This window comes from Cynocephalus volans, chromosome 7 (genome assembly GCF_027409185.1).
Source record: "Cynocephalus volans isolate mCynVol1 chromosome 7, mCynVol1.pri, whole genome shotgun sequence".
In the NCBI taxonomy this organism is placed as follows: domain Eukaryota; kingdom Metazoa; phylum Chordata; class Mammalia; order Dermoptera; family Cynocephalidae; genus Cynocephalus; species Cynocephalus volans.
The window spans coordinates 26,506,213-26,529,032 of record NC_084466.1 but is presented as its reverse complement, the minus strand read 5'-3'; the positions used below and the strand labels follow the sequence as shown (position 1 = coordinate 26,529,032).

At 32.7% G+C, this 22,820-nt stretch overlaps 1 pseudogene; it reads left to right on the top strand.

The window, feature by feature from the left end:
- The first annotated feature begins 1,847 nt into the window (after positions 1–1,847).
- Positions 1,848–21,866, top strand: LOC134381599 (MOB kinase activator 1A-like; annotated as a pseudogene).
- Positions 21,867–22,820: the final 954 nt, after the last annotated feature.

Sequence of the window (22,820 nt, the reverse complement as noted above, 5' to 3'; positions counted from 1 at the left end):
TTTCTTTGTTGGTGGTGTGGACTATTAGAATGGTCCAAGTGCAGAATCTGCTGTCACTCTTAGGACTCTAATCTTTCATATATTGGAAGGGAAAACTGAAGAAGAAGCTGTCTTAAGATTCACCTCCTCTCTCCTCCACACTGAAAGATTATAGGAGAAAAATGGCAAACTAAGGTTCATATGTCTCCACACAGTGTTACTAACTAATAAATTTGAAATGTACTGATAAACTATCTTTTTCTGCTCTGTCCTTTCCCATCATGGAACCAATTTGAAGCAGACTGATCAAAATCAAGGACTGGTTGGTCAGTCTACACATGAGGTTCAAGACAGTATCTCAAAATCTGATGAAGAGTCTCCGTAAAAATATATTTTGGTAAATATCAGTTTAAAAACCCTATCCATTTATATAGCATAATTGAACATTGTTTTTATTTAATTATCATGCTCTAAAAATCCAGTCTTTCCTGTTTCAGAAAAATCATACTCTTATTTCCATGGTGTTCTGGTCTCACAGTTAAAATAGTCAATCAACTATAACATCCCAATAGAGATATATGTTCAAACTACCTGTAAGTATTTTATAATATATATTTCTAATTATTGTATTTTTTAAATCATTTTGAATTGGTCTATGAAGGCACAACTTTTCCTACCAAGGGGCTAGTACAATTTCAAACAATTATTGAAAGATTCCTATTTTGTCCTTTTATTTCAAACTATTAAAATCTAAATCAAAGGAAACTCTGAATTAAATATGAAAGAATAATTTACACAGAAATACAATCCTTCTATAAAATTTATATTTTAACTCTAAATTAGTACCTCTAAAAATCATATTTTCTTTCTAAATATTTGTATAATAGTTTTTTTTCTTATTAAAACTAGATAGAATTGGCACAAATTATGGCCTGCCTGACTAAGATAATAAATGTAAATAGCAAATTTTGTGATGTGATTCTCAATTGAGGGACACAAAATGATTTAGGTAATAACCTCTTTTCTCATGGGAATGATTGTGAAGAATAGAAAAATTATCTAAAATAAGTAGCAAGATAAATAGCATTGTTCTACTGTGAAATAGAAGAAAACCTTGGCAAATAACTTAAGAAATTACTGAGAATTGGATAATATTTACAGTTTAGAATCTCTGGGAATATGAACTGTAATCCATTGAAATAGGAATTATGCCTATGTTAAATTTTATTTTTGATGGAGTGCTGAATGTTTAAATAATTATGTGCAATATACCTCGAAAAGTCTGTGTGGTGGGCTGGCCCATGGCTCACTTGGGAGAGTGTGGTGCTGAAAAGGCTTGGATAAGCAAAGTGATTGCAAAAGTTTATTTAATAATAGGATAGATAAATAAATAAAATAGCAGTAGATGGAAGATGCACGATGTTCCAGAAAATAGATATAATGGAAATGGATTTATAAAAAACAAAACAAACAAACAAAAAAAACTTTATGGCTATTGAGAATTTGTAGAGAATTTCTCTCTACTTCATGTCTACATCAAGTATATCTTTATAATTTTATGAGTTGCATAGTTTCTTATGTAAAACATAGCACTGTTTTATCAAAATATGTGCACTGTTCATCAATAAACTTATAGCTTTGAATAAGTAGAACATGAATTTTGGCCTATACTTTACACTATATGTCACCTATAAACTTTTTAAAAACTTAAAACTATATTGATTATTTAAAGAGAGTGCAATGGCCAGAAGCACTTAGATGGGATCCTAAGATCATATGAAGGAGAACAGCATTTACATGGGGGTCAGAAAGGTGATGCTTGGGTGGTCCCCAGGACTGAACAGGTCCAGTTCTGTGGAAAAGAGGACATGGAAGGAGGGCATCCTTCGACCTGGGTCCTGGGCCCAAATGGAGAATGTTTCATCCCAGGACCCAAGCGGACCCCACTATGTGGTGCTATGACCACCCAGATGAGCATAAGCCCTGGATGCGTGGTCAGTGAGAAGAAACCAGGTTAGAGCTAGATCACCAAATTGATGACTTTGCTATGCTTTCATGGCCTGGAAGGTCCAGAGTCACTGACTATAACATTACTGTGTTATTTAGGTTATGGATTTTGATTTTATCTTTAAAGGCGCCACAACAATTTACTATGGTAGAATTTCCCTCATGACCGCTGAAGTACAAATTAGACAGGATGTGCCATTAGACTTCTATTTACTAGAATGTTAAGTAACCTAATCTTTTTATCTTCATAATTGTACTTTCCTTATGTGCTATTTTTAAGGCTGAGTTAGAATTTAATTTAATTTAATTTTGTGTTCTCCAAAACTCTGATGTACACTGTGTTAGGTGATAGAAATGTAAGAATGGATCAAACTAAATCTCTGACTTTAAAGATGACATGTTCCAATGAGACACAGACATCTCCTAAATAATTACAATCTGAACGATCCAGAGTGACCAGGGGCAATAATTTCTGTGAGAGAACAGGACAAAGTGATCCTGCCAAAATGTAGGGAGTACCCTTCATTTTAACCATGACGCCATCTCCATTAAGAATTCTTTTCCAAGCAGTGTACCCAGACCTACTACGATTCACAACAGCAGTTCCCTAAAATTTAAAGTGTTCAAGCAACTTTCTCTTGGGCACCTTGTAACTTCACAGCTTCTTTTGTTTCAAGAAAGCACTTCACCATCTTGTTTGTGCTGTATCCGAAAAATAAGGTGCGTCTTATTTTTCAGGATCAAATTTCTCTAATTAAAATCATTCTCTGGACATTGATTGCAAGAGATTTTCCCACTAAGTTAAAGCGGAATAAAAACAAACAAACAAAGCAGGGCGAAAACAGAAGAAAAATCTTTTTGTCTAGCGTTTTCAGTAAAAACATGTTGCAGTTTTCCTCAGACATTTCTTATAAATTGGTTTAAATGTGCCGAAGTTACTTAGAAATATTGTGGAATAAGAGTGAGCAGAGCAATTTATCCTACAATTCTGTAATTGACAGTAATAATGATTCAAATTCTGTAGTCTCAATCACAGCCATCAAAAAAAGTGACAATTATTTTGAAGGAACAAGAAGACAAGTCAATAATCAGTTCAGTCACTTAGCTTTAACAAAATTTCATTCTTAACGTGGTACATGCCAATATAGGCAGAGCATTTTACAATTGGATTGATGCAAGTTTTTTCATGAAATATTACAAAAACTTTTTGCATTGAAGCTTGACTCCTACCGGGCTCCGTTGGCAGGCTTTACGTCTGTCAACCTTCAAGCAGAATGTGCACTACAGCGGCAGTCTCACTTCATGACAAGTGACTTTTCTTCACGTAGCTTAATTTTTTACATCATTTTTCTCATTAGGGGTAGTGTCTGCTTCTAAATTAATTCATTCACTTGAAAATTGTTATTTCAAAAGCAAAATAAATAAATAAATAAATAAAAGTGACTTGGCTTTTCTAACCTTGAGGACACAAAAACCAAGTAAAAATATAAAGCTGTTCTTGGTCTTATCAGGATTAATCATCTGAATATAAAAAATGACAAACCATAAAAATAAAATAAAATGCTTACTCCCTTTACAAATTGAAGCTTGCATCAAATGGTTTTAAGGTACTTGTTTCTTGCCTCATAAAATGCATATTTTCAACCTTGAAACAGAGAAATCATTTTTTTCTTCTTTCTCACAGATAAAGCTATTTTTCTTTGTTACAAAAGGTTATAGACTACAATAACTGACAATAATAAACATGTATAGATAATGTCCTTGCACTGTACTACATAGATTAAACCTAGTTAAGCATAAAGAAATTAAAACTTCAGTAAATCATGTTCTGGTTGCAGGCGTGCTAACAATTCAATACTTAAGGAAAAGAATTTACAAAATATGCCATTGTAGAATCTATAAAGGCATCAATTTATTTATCTAACCCTAGTCACAGGTAAGAGTCTTGAGAATTTTTAACTATGTAAGTTGTCTCTTATAAGCTCACTAAATTCTAGAGATGTATTAATGTGCTAATATCATGATAAAAGACATATGCATGTTAATTTTTCAATGTATTAAAATTATTTCAGCCTTAAATTTTTCAGCTATAAGCTATTACTTAGCAATAATGTGAAAAATCTATGTTTTAATATATTTTTGCTATATTTTATTGTGAAGATTTTAAAGATAAAGCTTAACAATATTCAAATTATATTGCTGAAAATTTCATAAATTCAATGCAGTCATCTCCATTCTAAACTGTACTTTAAATTGTACTCCAGTGTTGACAGTTTTTGATAGTATATAGGTTTAAAGCATCACCTGATCTATTTCTACAGATTATTTTTCTGCTCATGTTTTCTGCTATCTTCTGTTTACTATTATACAGACATATATGAAATAAGTTTGAAAATTAAGAAAATCTTTCCATTCTGCCATTGCCAGGCATTGTCATAGACTTATAACATGAGTGTCTTATAACAGCTTGTAATATCCTACACTAGTGTTACTAAAACAGACAGATTGTGAGTGATTTATAGGCTCATGAGAAATGATCACCCATGCAGTAATGGATATTTTAAACCAACAATTGATTCAAAGAGTAAGTGTTACACAGAATCTCTATTCTTTTGTATATTTTTATTCACTATTGAAGAAGCCTAGTGTCTCTTTTAAATAATAATGACCCTAACTTTCAAATTTGACATTTGTATTTTAAAAATGGAGATTTAAATATGAAAAAAAGTTTTGTTTTGATTAATATTTCATTATCAGGCTTATTGTCAGAATGTATCCCAGAAATCTGTAGAAATCTATAAAGCAAGCTCAGAATTCCAAAGCCTAATGGTTCTTTGAGAGAAATACAGATGTCCCCAATTTAAAATGGTTTGACTTACAATTTTTTGACTTTATAATGGTGTGAAATTAATACACATTCAGTAGAAAATGTACTCTGAGTACCCATACAACCATTCTGTTTCTCACTTTCATTACAGTATTTAATAAATTATATGAAACAGTAAACACCTTATTATAAAATAATCTTTGCATTAGATGATTTTGGTCAACTGTAGGTAATGTTAGTGTTCTGAGCATATTTAAGGTAGGCTAGGCTAAGCTATGATGTTTGATGGATTAGGTATATTAAATTTGTTTTTGACCTGTAAAATGATTTCAGCTTACACTAGATTTATTGGGACAAAATCCCATTGTAAGTCAAGAATGTAGTGATTTCCCTAAGACCTAAGACAGTATGAATACCTGAGGAACATGCTAACTAAAATATTTTTTAGTCTCTATCATATTATTTATCATACATTATTTAGTAACATTTCTGCATTCTCTGAATCAGTTATTATTTTTAGCACATATGAAATGAATGCCTACTAAATGCCTGACACTTTGTGAGAACATTATATTCTAATGATGTGAACAAGCTGTTAACAAACTCATATTTAGTGCTAACGTACATGCATCTCTAAAAAAGTATATGTTTTAAAAACATTGTCCAAGATTCAATGTGTTGATGTGATGGCATGGAATTATAAAATAAATTAACTGGCTCCACTTTAGAATCCTTGAGTATGCAGAGCAGATATACAATAGAAATGTGGAAAAGAAGGTGGAGGAACTTGACTGAAAGGTAGGTGCTTTGGTTTGAATGTGCACCTTCCAAAACTGAGGTGTTGCCAGCGTAATGGTATTAGAGGCAAAGTTTTTAAAAAGCAATTAAGTGATGAGGACTCCTTTCATGAATGGGATTAGACACTCTTAAAAAAGGGCTTTATGGAATGAGCGTGTCCTTTTTTGACCTACTACCTTCTGCCATGTGAGTGTACAATATCCAAGGTGCCATCTTGGAAGCAGAAAACAGACCCACACCAGACAATGAGCATGCTGGCACCTTGATCTTGGACTTCTCAACCTTCAGAATTGTGAAAGAAAAATTTCTGTTCCCTATGAATTATCTAGTCTAAGGCATTTTGTTATTTCAACACAAATGGACTAAGACAGTAGGGATGAGAAATTAACTGTATCTGGTTTGGGTTTAGGGAGGAATTAAAAACAATAATTATAGTCACCTGATAAAAGATAATAAAATGCTAAAGAGCCATAAAAAGAATGGACAGAAAGGAAAAATAATGGAAAGAATGGCTTCAGTCAAAGAGTGATGAGTTAGAATTCACATACTGTCACTAACCAGATGTAGACTAAAAATATTTTCAGAACCTGGAGAAATTATGTATGAAATCCCTTCCTTCTCCTTTTACTTCTACTACCCAACCTTTTACTGAACTTTGAAATTCAGTTTAAACTTCAGGATGTCTCCCTGGTATTCTTCTGAGGTCTTTAGATTCTTTAATTGCTTCCCTTTCTTTTTGTTCCACTTTCATTCAGTAAGTGTCATTCAGAAAATCATTGCTTTATTTTCTGATTGTGTGCAATTTTATTCGTAATCCTCAGATTATGATTATGAACTGACTATCGATGACTAATTTCATTGATGAATAAAAACAGCATTGTCTAATGTGGTTGAATAAGCAAAAAGCTAGCTTTTCTTGAATGCCCTTGTTTAAAGACAGGAATAGAAGAGCACATTTCTATATATGCTTGATATGATGTAGTTGGCAAGAAATAACAAGAGAAAGGGACTACAGAACCAAGAATTAGATTACAGAATAGGTAAGAAAGAAGAATATTTAAAGTTGGGTCATATTATGAAGGGTCTATAAAAAGAAGTGTCAGGTATAACATTTAGGTAACAGAAGATACTCACAGCTTTTAAAGCATGAAGAGAAGCCAGTTTGTACTCTGAATATAAGAGAGGATATTGCTTATTAAAGACTTATGAGTGTACTTCACAGGCAAAATAAAGAGATGTGGAAAATAAAGTTTTACAATACTAATAATGACCAATGGTTCTGTACAATGGTTAATTTTACACATTTTTAAACATAGATCCAGCAGGTTTTGATTAGAAAATGACAGTATGGTAATGAGAAAAGAGTAAAAAAATAATGTCTCTGAGCATGATATCTTTGCCAGTTTAATTACAATTTTGAGGATGATAAGGTATTAAAGGTAACAGAAAGCATAATAGGAGAAGTAACCTAATAGCCTAGATAAAATATTTTATACTAAAAATTATATATGTAACCATAGTTAGGTGGTGTGTATCAGTCTTGGTGCTTTATGCTGGTTGCTGAGAAACATTTTCAAATTTTTACATTGTAGGGTTGTACTTATTACATGTCATGATATTTATGTTATGTGTCAACTTGGGTAAGACATGATACTTAGCTTTTGGTCAAACACCATACTAGATATTGCCATGAGAGTATTTTTTTAGAAGTGATTAATATTTAAATTAGTAGACTTTGAGTAAGCAGATTACCATCTGTAATATGAGTAGACCACATCCAATAAGATGAAGGCCTTAAGAGAAAAGATTGTGGTTTCCCAAGGAAGAAGATCGTCTACCTCTAGACTGACACCAGACTTAAAATCAATTCTTCCCTGGATCTCCAGCCTGCCAGCCTGCCATGCAGATTTTATTTTTTTTTTAATTTTAATTTTTATTTTTTATTTTATTTTATTTTATTTTATTTTATTTATTTATTTATTTATTTTTTTAAATTTTATTTTGTCGATATACATTGTAGCTGATTAATGCTCCCCATCACCAAAACCTCCCTCCCTTCTCCCTACCCCCTCCCCCCCAACAATGTCCTTTCTGTTTGTTTGTTGTATCAACTTCAAATAATTGTGGTTGTTATATCTTCTTCCCCCCCCCCCCCCCCGGTTTGTGTGTGTGTGTGTGTATGTGTGTGTGTGAATTTATATATTAATTTTTAGCTCCCTCCAATAAGTGAGAACATGTGGTATTTCTCTTTCTGTGCCTGACTTGTTTCACTTAATATAATTCTCTCAAGGTCCATCCATGTTGTTGCAAATGGCAGTATTTCATTCGTTTTTATAGCTGAGTAGTATTCCATTGTGTAGATGTACCACATTTTCCGTATCCACTCATCTGATGATGGGCATTTGGGCTGGTTCCAACTCTTGGCTATTGTAAAGAGTGCTGCGATGAACATTGGGGAACAGGTATACCTTCGACTTGATGATTTCCATTCCTCTGGGTATATTCCCAACAGTGGGATGGCTGGGTCGTATGATAGATCTATTTGCAATTGTTTAAGTAACCTCCATACCATTTTCCATAGAGGCTGCACCATTTTGCAGTCCCACCAACAATGTATGAGAGTTCCTTTTTCTCCGCAGCCTCGCCAGCATTTATCGTTCATAGTCTTTTGGATTTTAGCCATCCTAACTGGGGTTAGATGGTATCTCAATGTGGTTTTGATTTGCATTTCCCGGATGCTGAGTGATGTTGAGCATTTTTTCATATGTCTGTTGGCCATTTGGATATCTTCCTTAGAGAAATGCCTACTTAGCTCTTTTGCCCATTTTTTAATTGGGTTGCTTGTTTTCTTCTTGTAAAGTTGTTTGAGTTCCTTATATATTCTGGATATTAATCCTTTGTCAGATGTATATTTTGCAAATATTTTCTCCCACTCTGTTGGTTGTCTTTTAACTCTTTTAATTGTTTCTTTTGCTGTGCAGAAGCTTTTTAGCTTGATATAATCCCATTTGTTTATTTTTCCTTTGGTTGCCCGTGCTTTTGGGGTCGTATTCATGAAGTCTGTGCCCAGTCCTATTTCCTGAAGTGTTTCCCCTATGTTTTCTTTAAGAAGTTTTATTGTCCCAGGGTGTATATTTAAATCCTTAATCCATTTTGAGTTGATTTTAGTATACGGTGAGAGGTATGGATCTAGTTTCATTCTCCTGCATATCGATATCCAGTTATCCCAGCACCACTTGCTGAAGAGGCAGTCCCTTCCCCAGTGAATAGGCTTGGTGCCTTTGTCAAAGATCAGATGGCAGTAAGTGTGTGGGTTGATTTCTGGATTCTCTATTCTATTCCATTGGTCAGTGTGTCTGTTTTTATGCCAGTACCATACTGTTTTGGTTATTATAGCTTTGTAGTATAGCTTAAAGTCAGGTAGTGTTATGCCTCCAGCTTTATTTTTTTTGCTGAGCATTGCTTTGGCTATTCGTGGTCTTTTATTGTTCCATATAAATGTCTGAATAGTTTTTTCCATTTCTGAGAAAAATGTCTTTGGAATTTTGATGGGGATTGCATTGAATTTGTATATCACTTTGGGTAGTATGGACATTTTCACTATGTTGATTCTTCCAATCCAAGAGCATGGGATATCTTTCCATCTTCTTTTATCCTCTCTAATTTCTCTCAGCAGTGGTTTGTAGTTCTCATTATAGAGATTTTTCACCTCCTTGGTTAACTCAATTCCTAAGTATTTTATTTTTTTGGTGGCTATTGTAAATGGGCAGGCTTTCTTGATTTCTCCTTCTGTATGTTCACTATTGGAGAAAAGAAATGCTACTGATTTTTGTGTGTTGATTTTGTATCCTGCTACTGTGCTGAAATCATTTATCAATTCCAACAGTTTTTTTGTAGAGGTTTTAGGCTGTTCGATATATAGGATCATGTCATCTGCAAACAGGGACAGTTTGACTTCATCTTTTCCAATCTGGATGCCCTTTATTTCCTTCTCTTCTCTGATTGCTCTGGCTAGTACTTCCAACACTATGTTGAATAGGAGTGGTGAGAGTGGGCATCCTTGTCTAGTGCCTGTTCTTAAAGGAAAAGCTTTCAGCTTTTCCCCATTCAGGATGATATTGGCAGTGGGTTTGTCATATATGGCTTTAATTATGTTGAGATACTTTCCCTCTATACCTAACTTATAGAGGGTCTTTGTCATGAATGAGTGCTGAACTTTATCAAATGCTTTTTCAGCATCTATAGAGATGATCATATGGTCCTTGTGTTTGAGTTTATTAATATGGTGTATCACATTTATTGATTTGCGTATGTTGAACCAACCTTGCATCCCTGGGATGAATCCCACTTGATCGTGATGAATAATTTTTCTTATGTGTTGCTGTATTCTGTTTGCTAGTATTTTAGTGAGGATTTTTGCATCTATATTCATCAAGGATATCGGCCTGTAGTTTTCTTTTTTGGTTATATCTTTACCTGGTTTTGGTATCAGGATGATGTTTGCTTCATAGAATGAGTTTGGGAGATTTGCGTCCGTTTCAATCTTTTGGAATAGTTTGTAAAGAATCGGTGTCAATTCCTGTGTGAATGTTTGGTAAAATTCTGCTGTGAATCCATCTGGTCCTGGGCTTTTCTTTGTTGGGAGCCTTCTGATAACAGCTTCAATCTCCTTTATTGTTATTGGTCTGTTCAAATTTTCTACGTCTTCACGGTTCAGTTTTGGGAGCTTGTGTGTGTCCAGAAATTTATCCATTTCCTCCAGATTTTCAAATTTGTTGGCGTATAGTTGTTTATAGTAGTCTCGAATGATTCCTTGTATTTCAGATGAATCAGTTGTAATATCGCCTTTTTCATTTCTAATTTTTGTTATTTGAGTCTTCTCTCTTCTTTTTTTTGTTAGCCATGCTAATGGTTTGTCAATTTTATTTATCTTTTCAAAAAACCAACTTTTTGATTCGTTGATCTTTTGAATTGTTTTTTGGTTTTCAATTTCATTCAGTTCTGCTCTGATCTTAATGATTTCTTTCCGTCTGCTAACTTTAGGATTGGATTGTTCTTGTTTTTCTAGTTCTTTAAGGTGAAGTGTTAGGTTGTTCACTTGCCATCTTTCCACTCTTCTGAAGTGAGCATTTAATGCAATAAATTTTCCCCTCAATACTGCTTTTGCAGTATCCCACAGGTTTTGGTATGATGTATCATTGTTTTCATTAGTTTCAATAAACTTTTTGATTTCCTGCTTGATTTCTTCTTGGACCCATATGTCATTAAGTAGAATGCTGTTTAATTTCCATGTGTTTGTATAGTTTCCAGAGTTTTGTTTGTTATTAATTTCTAGTTTTAATCCATTGTGGTCTGAGAAGATACATGGGATAATTCCAATTTTTTTGAATTTATTGAGACTTGATTTGTGACCTAATATGTGATCTATCCTGGAGAATGATCCATGTGCTGATGAGAAGAATGAATATTCTGAGGTTGTTGGGTGGAATGTTCTGTAGATATCTGCCAATTCCAATTGGTCTAGAGTCTTTTTAGATCTTGTGTTTCTCTACTGATTCTTTGCCTAGATGATCTGTCTAATATTGACAGTGGAGTGTTCAGGTCCCCTGCTATTATGGTATTAGTGTCTATTTCCTTCTTTATGCCATGCAGATTTTAGACATTCCATCACCACAATTGTGTGAGCCAATTCTTTAAAATAAATCTATCTCTCCCTCCCTTTTTTCTCTTGCTGTTTATCTGGAGAACCCTGACTAATAAATAATTACTGCACATTTTGTTAGACTGCATGTAGGATGATATTTAAAAATATTTACAAGGCATTGTGGAAAATATTCTGTAATTTAGGCTTTAGAAAGTATTTTTTTTTTTTGCAATATTTGTGCCAACAAGAAAAGATCTGATAATGTAGAACTAATTCATGCAGATTATTTTTTTCTTTTCTTTTTTTTTTTTTTTGTTTTTGCTGGGTGGTACATGGATCAAACCCCAAACCTTGGTGTTATCAGCACCATGCTCTAACCATGTGAGCTAACAGGCTAGCTGCAGATTATTTTTTCTTAACTACATCATGTTTTAATTTCTATTTCTGCACTTCAAAATATATAAATTAATGAGAACATTTGACAGTTTACAAGACACTATATAGAAAGCAAATGTCATGCACTTTGACAGAATAAGATCAAGTATGAGATGCATATGATGTGCTTTCTGAAGACCTGACAGTGTACTGATTCCTGTGAAAAATGAGATATAACCAAATATTATAATGTATAAGGCAAATTATAATAATGCAGCTAATTATGATTCAATTGGTTCTTTGTGTTTTCCACTTTCCTTTGGGGCATTATTTTTTCTTTAATGTCTCCCCCAGATACTTAGTAAGAGAATAAACAACTTGTTACTTGTTATTTCATTTAACATACTTTCCCAAGATAAAAATAATATCTCGAGTTAAAAAATGATTATTATTTATAATTCAAAATTCTACTCTTTTGTTATGTTGGATGTTACTTTTACATAATAGAAAACTTATTTTTTAATATGATAAATATAACTTTTATAGATTTCTATGGAAAATGTTGATGGTTTAGACACAATTAGTTTGTAATCAACTTGTGAGACAATAATGATGATTTACTATTATGCCTATCTTGATTCTTAATAGAAAACTTCCACAGGTTTAAAATCTGTGATGAACTTAGAATAATAAAGAATATTGCCCTAAATTTGAAGACTTGAATTGTTTCACAGGTTATGCTCTTTTTTCAAAGTGAACTTGTGAGAAAAGAAAATTTTTGTCCAAATTTTTAGTGTGCATTTTATCTCTTTTTAAAATATAATTTCCATAGGAATGCAATTGCTAAACATTAACTTTGATAACAATATCTAAAGTTAATAGATATATGTTTTTATGTAACATTGTCTATATAGAATGCCATCAATACTCTCCAAGTGGTATGACTAAATAAGAGAGCACTGGAGTTTTTCTTGGGTTTAACAACTTAGATGTTATAAAACCATTATACAGAGCTGTCATGTGTAAATTGATCTACCATTGGAATATAGCCAAAAATGAATAGAGAGTGCCATTAACTCAAACATAATTTATATCTAAGAAAGAGTATTACAGTTGATAATGCCATTGTTTATGAGTTACATAACATTGAACATTATTAATTTTATTATATCAATCTCAATAACAAAAACTATAATTTATAATAATGTTTACATTTGAAGGAAAACTAATATAACACACAGAGTTAGCATCCATCCTCTGACATAAAACATTTTTCTAAGTCATTAGTCCACTGTTTTCAGTCATATTGCTGGACAGGTTTATAGCTTTAGTTACATTTATTACAATGTGAAGTGATGAAAACCAAACTAACCATCTATCTTAAAAATCTAGAAAACACACATTAAACCCAAATAATAAAGTAATAGAGATTAAAATTAACAAATTATAAAATAATTCAATATTGATGAAAATGAAATTCAATTTGTTTTTCAAAAAGACTAATAAAGTTGATAATCTCCTTAGATTGTTAACTGAAAAAAGACATAAATGGTTTATATGTGGTAAAGGAGAAATCCTTAAGGATTTTGAAGACATTAAAGAAGAAATGAGAGGATATAAGTAACAACTTTACAATAAGCAATTTAAAAAATTTAGTTGAAATGAATAAATTTCTAGAAAAAATAAACAAAGGAAGAAAGATTCATGAAAATACACATATGAATAATGCTTCATAAATTTATTATGAAAATGACTTTATACATTTGAAAATTCACAAAGAAACTCCCAGTAACAGTATTTTCATTTTTTTTTATTTCAAATGTTTAAAGAAGAAATTTCACATATTTAACCTTCTTATAGAAAAGTAGGAACATTTTATAACTCCTTTTGGAGTTATGGAGCCAGCATTATTCTGAAATCAAAACCTGATAGGAACATTTGGTTAGATGACATAATGTAATGAGAAAAAGTAACAAGGATATGTAAAAAGACGTTAATACCTCAAAAAAGAAGGTAACAGAACTCCTGGAGCTGAAGGATTCATTCAAAATAATAAGAAAACACAACTTAGAGCTTAAGCGGCAGGCTGGAGCAAACAGAAGAAAGAATTAATGATCTTGAGGATGGTCTTTTTGAAATAACCCAGCTGAACAAAAAAAAAGTTAAAAAAAAAAGAAAAAATAATAAAATAATGAAGAAAATCTAAGAGAATTAGCAGACAGCCTGAAGCACACAAACATCTGAATCATGGGTGTACCAGAAGGAGAGAAGAAAGGAAAAAGCACTCAAAACATATTCAATGAAATAATATCAGAAAACTTCCAAGGTATAGGGAGAGATATGGACCTTCACATCACATCCAGGAAGCTCAAAGGTCCCTAAACAGATTCAATCCAAAAAAATTATAAACACATTATAGTCAGACTGGCAATGTTCAAAGACAAGGAGATAATCTTAAAAACAAAAAGAGAAAACTGAGAAGTTACCTATAAGGGAGCCTCCATTAGACTAACAGCAGAGTTCTCAGCAGAAACCCTGAAGGCTAGAAGGGAATGGGATGACATATTCAATATACTGAAAGAAAAAAAAAATGTCAGCCAAGAATACTATACCCAGTAAGACTATACTTTAGAAATGACAAAGAAATAGTACATTTCCCAGACAAACAAAAACTGTGGGAGTACACTTCTACACAACCTGCCCTACATGCTATCCTCAAGAGAGTCCTGCACCTGGAATCCATAAAACATAATCACTATCATAGAATACACAAGAGGGAACAAAACCCACTAGCAGAATAAAAATGCAAACAAGAGAGAGAAAGAAACTTAATCTAATCACCTCAAAAGACCAACAAACAACAAATGCAAACAATAAAAGTGGGGCCGAGCCCGTGGCGCACTTGGTAGAGTGCTGCGCTGGCAGCACAGCGACGCTCCCGCCGCGGGTTCGGATCCTATATAGGACTGACCGGTGCACTCACTGGCTGAGTGCCGGTCACGGAAAAAAAAAAAAAAAAAAAAAAAAAAAAAAAACAATAAAAGTGAAAGAAAGGAATACAAGATGTTGAAAACATCCAAACAAAATTTGTAAAATGTCAGGAGTAAGTCAATACCTTTCAATAATAATGCTAAATGGAACTTGATTAAATTCCACACTAAAAAACCACAGGATGACTGACTGGATTGGAAAGCTAGACCCAACTACACACTGTCTTAAAGAGACTCACCTCACCTGTAAAGACACACAGACTAATGGTGAAGGGATGGATTCATGAATAGAATGAATAGCTATTCTTATATCAGATTAAATAGACTTTAAACCAAAAAACCATAAAAAGAGACCAAGAACCACATTATATAATGAAAAAGGGATCTATCTAGCAAGAAGACATAATAAACATACATAGATATGCACCCAACATTGGAGCACCCAGATACATGAAACAAACACTATTTATATACAGAAAGTGGTGGAATCAAATACAATAATAGTAGGGGGCCAGAATACCCCTCTCTCAACATCAGACCTATCATCTAGATAAAAAAATCAATAGAGAAACACAGAATTTAAACACTTGAAACAAATTTAAACACTTTAGAATTTTAGAATTTACAAACTTTAGACAAATTGGACTTGGCAGATATACACAGAATATTTCACCAAACAAAAACAGAATATACATTTTTCTTTTGAATAAATAGAACATTATCTGGGATTGAGCACATGTTAGGTCCAAAATCAAGTCTCAACAAATTTTTAAAAAAATAATGAAATTAGTTAAAGTATCATTTCAGACCACAATGGATTAAAATTAGAAATCAATAACAAGCAAAATTCTGGTAACTATACAAACACATGGAAAGTAAGCAACATGCTCCTGAATGACATATGGGTCCAAGAATAAATTAAACAGGAAATCAAAAAAGTTCTAGAAACTAATGTAAATAAAGACAAATCATGACAAAACCTGTGGGATACTGCATAGCAGTACTGGGAGAGAAGTTTATTGCAATAAACACTAACACCAAAATAATAGAAATTTACAAATAGCCTAATGCTACACCTCAAAGAACGAGAAAAACAAGCAATATCCAATCCCCAAATTAGTAGATGGGAAGAAATAATTAAGATCAGAGCAGAACTAAATGATATAGAATCCCAAAAATTTATTTAAAAAAAAATCAAAAAAGAAAATGTTGTTATTTGAGAAGACAAACAAAATAGACAAAGCATTAGTTAGGCTAACTAACTAAAAAACAAAGATAGAAGGGTCAAAGAACAAAAATTAATGACAACAAAATGAGACATTACAAGTGATACTGCATAGATACAGAGAAACATTAGACTATTGTAAATGACTATATGCTAACATGTTTGAAAACCTGGAGAAAATATACAAATTTCTGGACACATACAAACAATCAAGACTGAACCAAGAAAACTTAAAAAACCTGAACAGACCTGTAACAAGCAATGAGATTGAAGCAGTAATCAGTAGCCTCCCAACAAAGAAAAGCCCAGGACTGAAAGTCTTTACTGCTGAATTGTACCAAAATTTTAAAGAAGAATTAATATAAATTCTCTTCAAATTATTCCAAAAATTTGAAGCAGATGCCAAACTCATTCTATGAGGCCAGAATCACCCTGATAAGAAAACCAGAAAAAGATACAACAAAAAAAGAAAACTATAGGCCAATATCTCTGGTGAATATAGATGCAAAAATCCTCAAAAAAATATGAGCAAATAGAACATAGCCATACTTTAAAATAACTATACACCATGATCAATTGGGATTCATCCCAGAGATGCAAAGATTGTTCAATATACACAAGTCATTAAATGTGATATACCACATTAACAAAATCAAGAATAAAAACCTTATGATTATCTCAATAGATTCAGAAAAAGCATTTGACAAAATTCAGTACCATTTCACAATCAAGACTTTCAGGAAATTAGGTATAGAAGGAAAATATCTCATCCCAATACAAGTCATACATGACAAATGCATTGCCAATATCATCAATAATGGGGAAAAGTGGAAAGCTTTTCCCTCAAAAATGGGAACAAGCAAGGATGCCACTCTAATTACTCCTATTGAACATGGTAGTAGCCAAAGTAATAAGGCAAGAGAAAGAAATAAAGTGCATCCAAATTTAAAAAGGCCAAGTCAAATTGTCCCTGTTTTCAGATGACAAGATTGTATGTATAGAAAAGCTTAAAAACTCTACAAAAGCGGCTGGCCCGTGGCTCACTTGGGAGAGTGCGGTGCTGATAACACCAAGGCCCTGGGTTCGGATCCCATATAGGGATGGCCGGTTCGCTCACTGGCTGAGCGTGGTGCTGACAACAGCAAGTCAAGGGTTAAAATCCCCTTACCGGTCATCTTTAAAAAAAAAAAAAAAAACTCTACAAAAAACCCCATAGAGTTGATAAATGATTTCAGTAAAGTTGTAGAATACAAAGTAAACATGCAAAAATCGGTAGTGTTTTTATACTCCAACAATGAGCTAGCAGAAAGAAGAAATCAAGAAAGCAAGCCCATTTAAAATAGTGACCAAAACAAAAAAATACCTAGGAATCAATTTAACCAAGGAGGTGAAATATCTCTACAACAAGAACAAAAAAAAAGTGTTCAAAGAAATTTAAAGAAGACACAAAAAGATGGAAATGCATTCCATGCTCTTGAATTGTAAGAATTAACTTTGGGAATATGTCCATACTACCAAGACCAATCTATAGATTGAATGCAGTCTCCATAAAAATACCAATAAAATTCTTGTCAGAAATAGAAATAACACTCCTGACATTCATATGGAACAAAAGACCACAAGTAGCCAAAGCAATCCTGAGCAATAAATAAATAAATAAGTAAGTAAATAAAGAAAGAAAGAAAGAAAGAAAGAAAGCTGGATGTTTAACACTACCAGACTTCAAAGTATTCTACAAAGATATGCTAACAAAAATAGCTTGGTAATGCCATAAAAGCAGACAAATTGACCAGTGCAACAGAGGGGAGAACCTGGAAATCAACCCACATATTTATAGCAAAATGATCTTAAGCAGAGGCACCAAGAACATACATTGGGGAAAAGACTGCCTCTTTGATAAATTGTGCTGGGATAACTGGACATCCAGATGTAGAAGAATAAAATTAGACCCTTATCTCTCACCATATAACAAAATCAACTCAAAATGGATTAAAAACTTATATGTAAGACCTGAAACTATAAAACTCCTAAACGAAAACATATGGGAAACACTTGAGAAAGTAAGACTGGGAAAAGATTTAATGAATATGACCCCAAAAGCATAAGCAACAAAAGAAAAAATAAATGGAGTTATATCAAACTAAAAAGCTTCTGCACAGCAAAAGAAACAATCAACAGAGTGAAAAAACAACCTGTAGAGTGGAGAAAATATTTGCAAACTATGCATATAAGAAAAGATTATTATCAAATATACAAGGAACTCAAACAATAACAGTAAACAAACTAATAATCCTATTAAAAAATGGGCAAAGGAGCTGAATAGACATTTCTCAAAGGAAGACGTACAAATGGCCAACAGGTACAAGAAAAAATGCTCAACATCTCTAATCATTAGGGAAATGCAAATCAAAACCACATTGAGATATCATGTCACCCCAGTTAGACTGGCTATTATTAAAAAGACAAAGAATAGCAAATGCTAACAAGGATGTGGAGAAAGAGGAACCCTTCTACACTGTTAGTGGGACTGTAAATTAGTACATCATGGAAAATGGTGTTGAGTTTCATCAAATATTTACAGATAGAACTGCCATATGATCCCGCAATTCCACTGCTGGGTATATACCCAAAGGAATGGAAATCATCATGTCAAAGGGATATCTGTACTCCCACATTCATTGTAGCTCTATTTACAATACCTAAGAGTAGGAACTAACCTAAATATTCATCGTTGGATGACTAGACAAGGAAAATGTGGTATATATACACAATGAAATACTACTCGGCCATAAAAAAGAATGAAATTCTGCCATTTACAGCAACATGGATGATATTAAATAAAATTATGTTAAGTGAAACAAACCAGGCACAGAAAGAGAAAGACTGCATGTCTTCACAAGTATCTAAAAATAAATTAATAAATAAATAGAAAAATAAATAAATAAAAAGAAAGAACAAAAGATATAGCAATCACAATAATATACTGAACTTTCAAAAGGACAGAACAGAACTGAGGTTACTAAAGTTGGGAGTTGGGGAGAGGGAGGGGGGTAAGTGAGACATTGGTAAAGGGCCATGAAAATCAATTACATCATGCAATGTCAAATATGGAATTTATCCTGTTTTGAACATCATGTATTGCACACAGGTATTGATATTCAATGCTGTACCCCACATATATGAAAATCAACTATGTTTCAATTTTTTAAAAACTTGATATAATGTTACAAGAAAGAAAAATTAGAGGTCATGACTTTTATGAACATAGGTAAACTAATTCTAAACGATTATTAGCAGTTGATTTCTGCAATAAAGTAGTCCTCCTTACCCTCTGTTTTACTTTCCAAGGTTCCAGAGACCCATGGCCAACCATGGTCTGAAAATTTTAAATGATATATTCCAGAAAAAAACAATTCATAAGTTTTAAATCATGCACTGTTCTAAGTAGTGTAATTAAATCTCGTGCCATACTGGTCCATCCAGTTCAGGATGTGAATCATCCCTTTGTTTAGTGAATCCACACTGTCCATGTCACCAGCCTATTAATCCCTTAATACAGTAGCTGTGTGGTTAACAGATTCAACGAAACATAGTCTATACAGGATTTGATACTACCTGTGGTTTTGGCCATCCACTGGAGGTCTTGAAACGTGTGCCCTCTAGGTGAAGGGAGGACTACTGTACCTACTCAGGATAATTCATCACACTTATGGTACCTTTATTTCTAGTATGGTATGCTAGCATGCTAGCTTTTCATTTTAAAAAAATCATTATTTATTTAGAAGAGTGGACTTTACTCTTTTAAAATGTCAATGACATGATAATGTGAGGGCATGGAAACAAATGCAGTGCTCAATGAGAGTTTCATCAAAAAAAGGATTATATTAGCACAGAGAGAGACGAGACAGAGACAGAGCAAATGTGGGAAAATGTTCACTTTTAATGAATGAGTGAAGGTATATTGTTGTTCTTTGTACTAGTCTTTCTGGATTGATTTTTTTTTTTTCTTCTGAGTGAATAATTTTGGGAAAAGTCAATGTGGTTCACCATATCAATGAAAAAACTTATTTCAATGAATGCACATAATATATTTAGTGAAATACAATACCCATTTATAATAATAATTTTAAATTTTCTTAGCAGATTACCTAAAGGAGATCACCCTCTTAATCTATTAATAGGTAATATACACTTCTAAGGGTATAAAATTTTGGAAAACTCCTTGTTAGCATCAACTAATATTAAACATAGCTATATCCTGTGAACCTGTAACTTTATTTAACAAACCCAACAAGAATGAACACAGTGTACACCAGAAAATATAGTTTTTCTTACATTGTGGAATAAAGGGAACAACATAAAAATAATGTGTTCATTCCATCATAACTATAAAATGAGGGCAAATCTCAACTAAGCCAAATGTGGTTGCTTTAGTAGGTATGGAAAGGTGGGAATAGAAAAAGGGAATGAAAGGGACTTTTGAAATGCTAATGATGTTCTAGTCGTCAAAATGCTGTGTTGTTTACATCTTAGTATTTGTTAAATTCCATCAAGCTGCACTCATGATTTGTGCATTTTCCTTTATGCATGTTATAATTTAATTAAAATGTTTATAGAAGAAAAGTGTCTAAAAAGAGAACTAGTGAAATATAGAATTGATCAAGAATTACCCCAGACACATGCTGGAGTATAAAAATGAAAGCATTTTATAATTTAAAGTGGCAGCATTGATATTGAACCTGCAGATATCTTACGCATTAGTGGTTCTGATAGAAATGGACACAATTTCTTAGGAAAACAATTCGTCTTGGATTTAATTTTGTCCATGTACCACAATATCTCTAAAATAATTTGCAAGGCAACATTATTTGTAATAGAACAATAACTAAATAAAATTAAAATTAAATTTGCATATATTAATGGAAAGAATATATTCAATATTAATTAATTAATTAAAGAGTAAATAGAGTATATTAATTAAATAAAAAAAACACAAAGATGACAGCACATGAACTCCATCTTTACAAATTTATAAAGAAGAATTTCCAAAAGATATTATTAAATGTCACCCCTTCCATTTTCTAATATATGCCTAAGGATGGAATTGTAAAACTATGATGAAAATTTTAAAAATTAATTAAAAAAAATAAATGTAGTCTGCATCCTTTTCTGAGAGAGAAAGAGGGAGAAAGAGAGGACAATTTAGAAATTATGTAGACATTTGCCCTATTTTCTTGACATCACATATATTTCTTGTGTATGAGATATTTCACTTCAAAAGTGGAGTTCAGCTCACGAAATGCAGCTAGCTCCACATTTGAATTGGTGAGGTGGGAAGGCAGGCTGTTATAGCCTGCTCCAGTTGGACCCCAGCTCAGAGTCGTGGCTACGTGGTCTTTCATTGCACTCTGAGGACAGTCTGCACGCCATCCCTCCTGAGGAGAGAAGGTGAGCTTCCTCCTCCACAGCCACTCTTTTCAAACATTCAAGCCAAGAATATCCCTGAAGTGTTTCATCACTTTTGAACTCTTAAACAACGCAGAGACAACACTAGGATGTGGGCATCTGAGACAAGCTGTTCTGTTGCCAGAGGGAAAGGGCTTCAATGAGTAGATCACATGCAACACTGTGAATGTCTTCAACCAGGGTATTAAAGAATTCTGTCCTGAAGCAAGCTGTCTAGCAATGTCTGCACATCCTAAATATAAAAATCATTTGGTAGATACTATTAATATTAAATAGCCAATCAAATATTCTGCTCCAAAATGCATGGACTATCAGATGACTGTGCTTCTGGATTAGCTTCATGATGACACTCATTTTCCTTCTAAGTTTGGTGTTCCATTGCCCCAAATCTTTCCCTGTTTCAAAAACTATTCTAAAGTGTCTGTTCGGGATGTCTACACATATTTATTGCAGCTCTTTGATTCTATGATGCAACAGCAAGCGGAAGTCCACCTCAACCCTTCCTTAGAGTACTTTCTTTTCTTTGTTCAGAAGTTCAATCTGATTGACGGGTGAGTTGGCACCTCTTGTAGAATTAAGAAGTTTGTATAAAAAGACAGATAAAAGTATCTACCAGAACACAGTTACCCTCTTGCTTCATCTATGGCTAGAGCTATCTCATTAATATCTGCTATAGACTAGTGACACAAACTATGAGAAAGCAAGATTAAAAGAAACCCAATACATGTGTGTACTAATAAAATTGTCCCAATGGTAAGTAAGCTTAATGGCCTCAGAGTAAGAACTTTACCACGTGTGATTAAGAACTTTACCACTCCTGTCATTGTTGTGGAATTATGTTTGATTTTAATAGGTGATGACTAATAGGTAGCTTATTAGTTTAGTTATTTTTCTTTTGCTAAAGAAAATGATTGTTTCAGGTGACAGCAAAAGGAATACTAAGAATTACTACAAATAGTTTATTAATTTTTTCCAAAACACATTTTGTAGCAACACAATTAGATATTTCTTATTCCACTTCTATTTTATGAATAGAAAAAGTGTTTTTAAGTTTCTTTAACATCAGAACAGTTGGTATCATTTTGGATAACCTTTATTTTCAAGTTCATATGTCAGCGTTTTTATAGATTAAAAATATATGTGTATATTTTTACAAAATCTATGATTTTTGATTCTATCATCATATGTCAGTTATGAGAGCTATCAAATTGTTTGTAAAATAAAAATAACTTTTTAGTTTTTTAAAATTGATTTGGGGTTTTGTTAATATATATATCTATCTAAATTTGTTAGAGATGTCTATGTGTATATATCAGAAATAAGTTCTTTAAGTCTTCTAAGGATAATTTTGTAGATTTTTATTTTAAAATGTTTTACTTATTTTTTAACACATGTAGTTTCTGGTTAAGTAAAAAATCCCTGCAAATTATTAAAAAAAAGTCTCAAAGCCACTTTTTCATAATGTTGTTTTTTAGAGTGCTTAAAATTTTGGGTAGGAAATGACAGAAA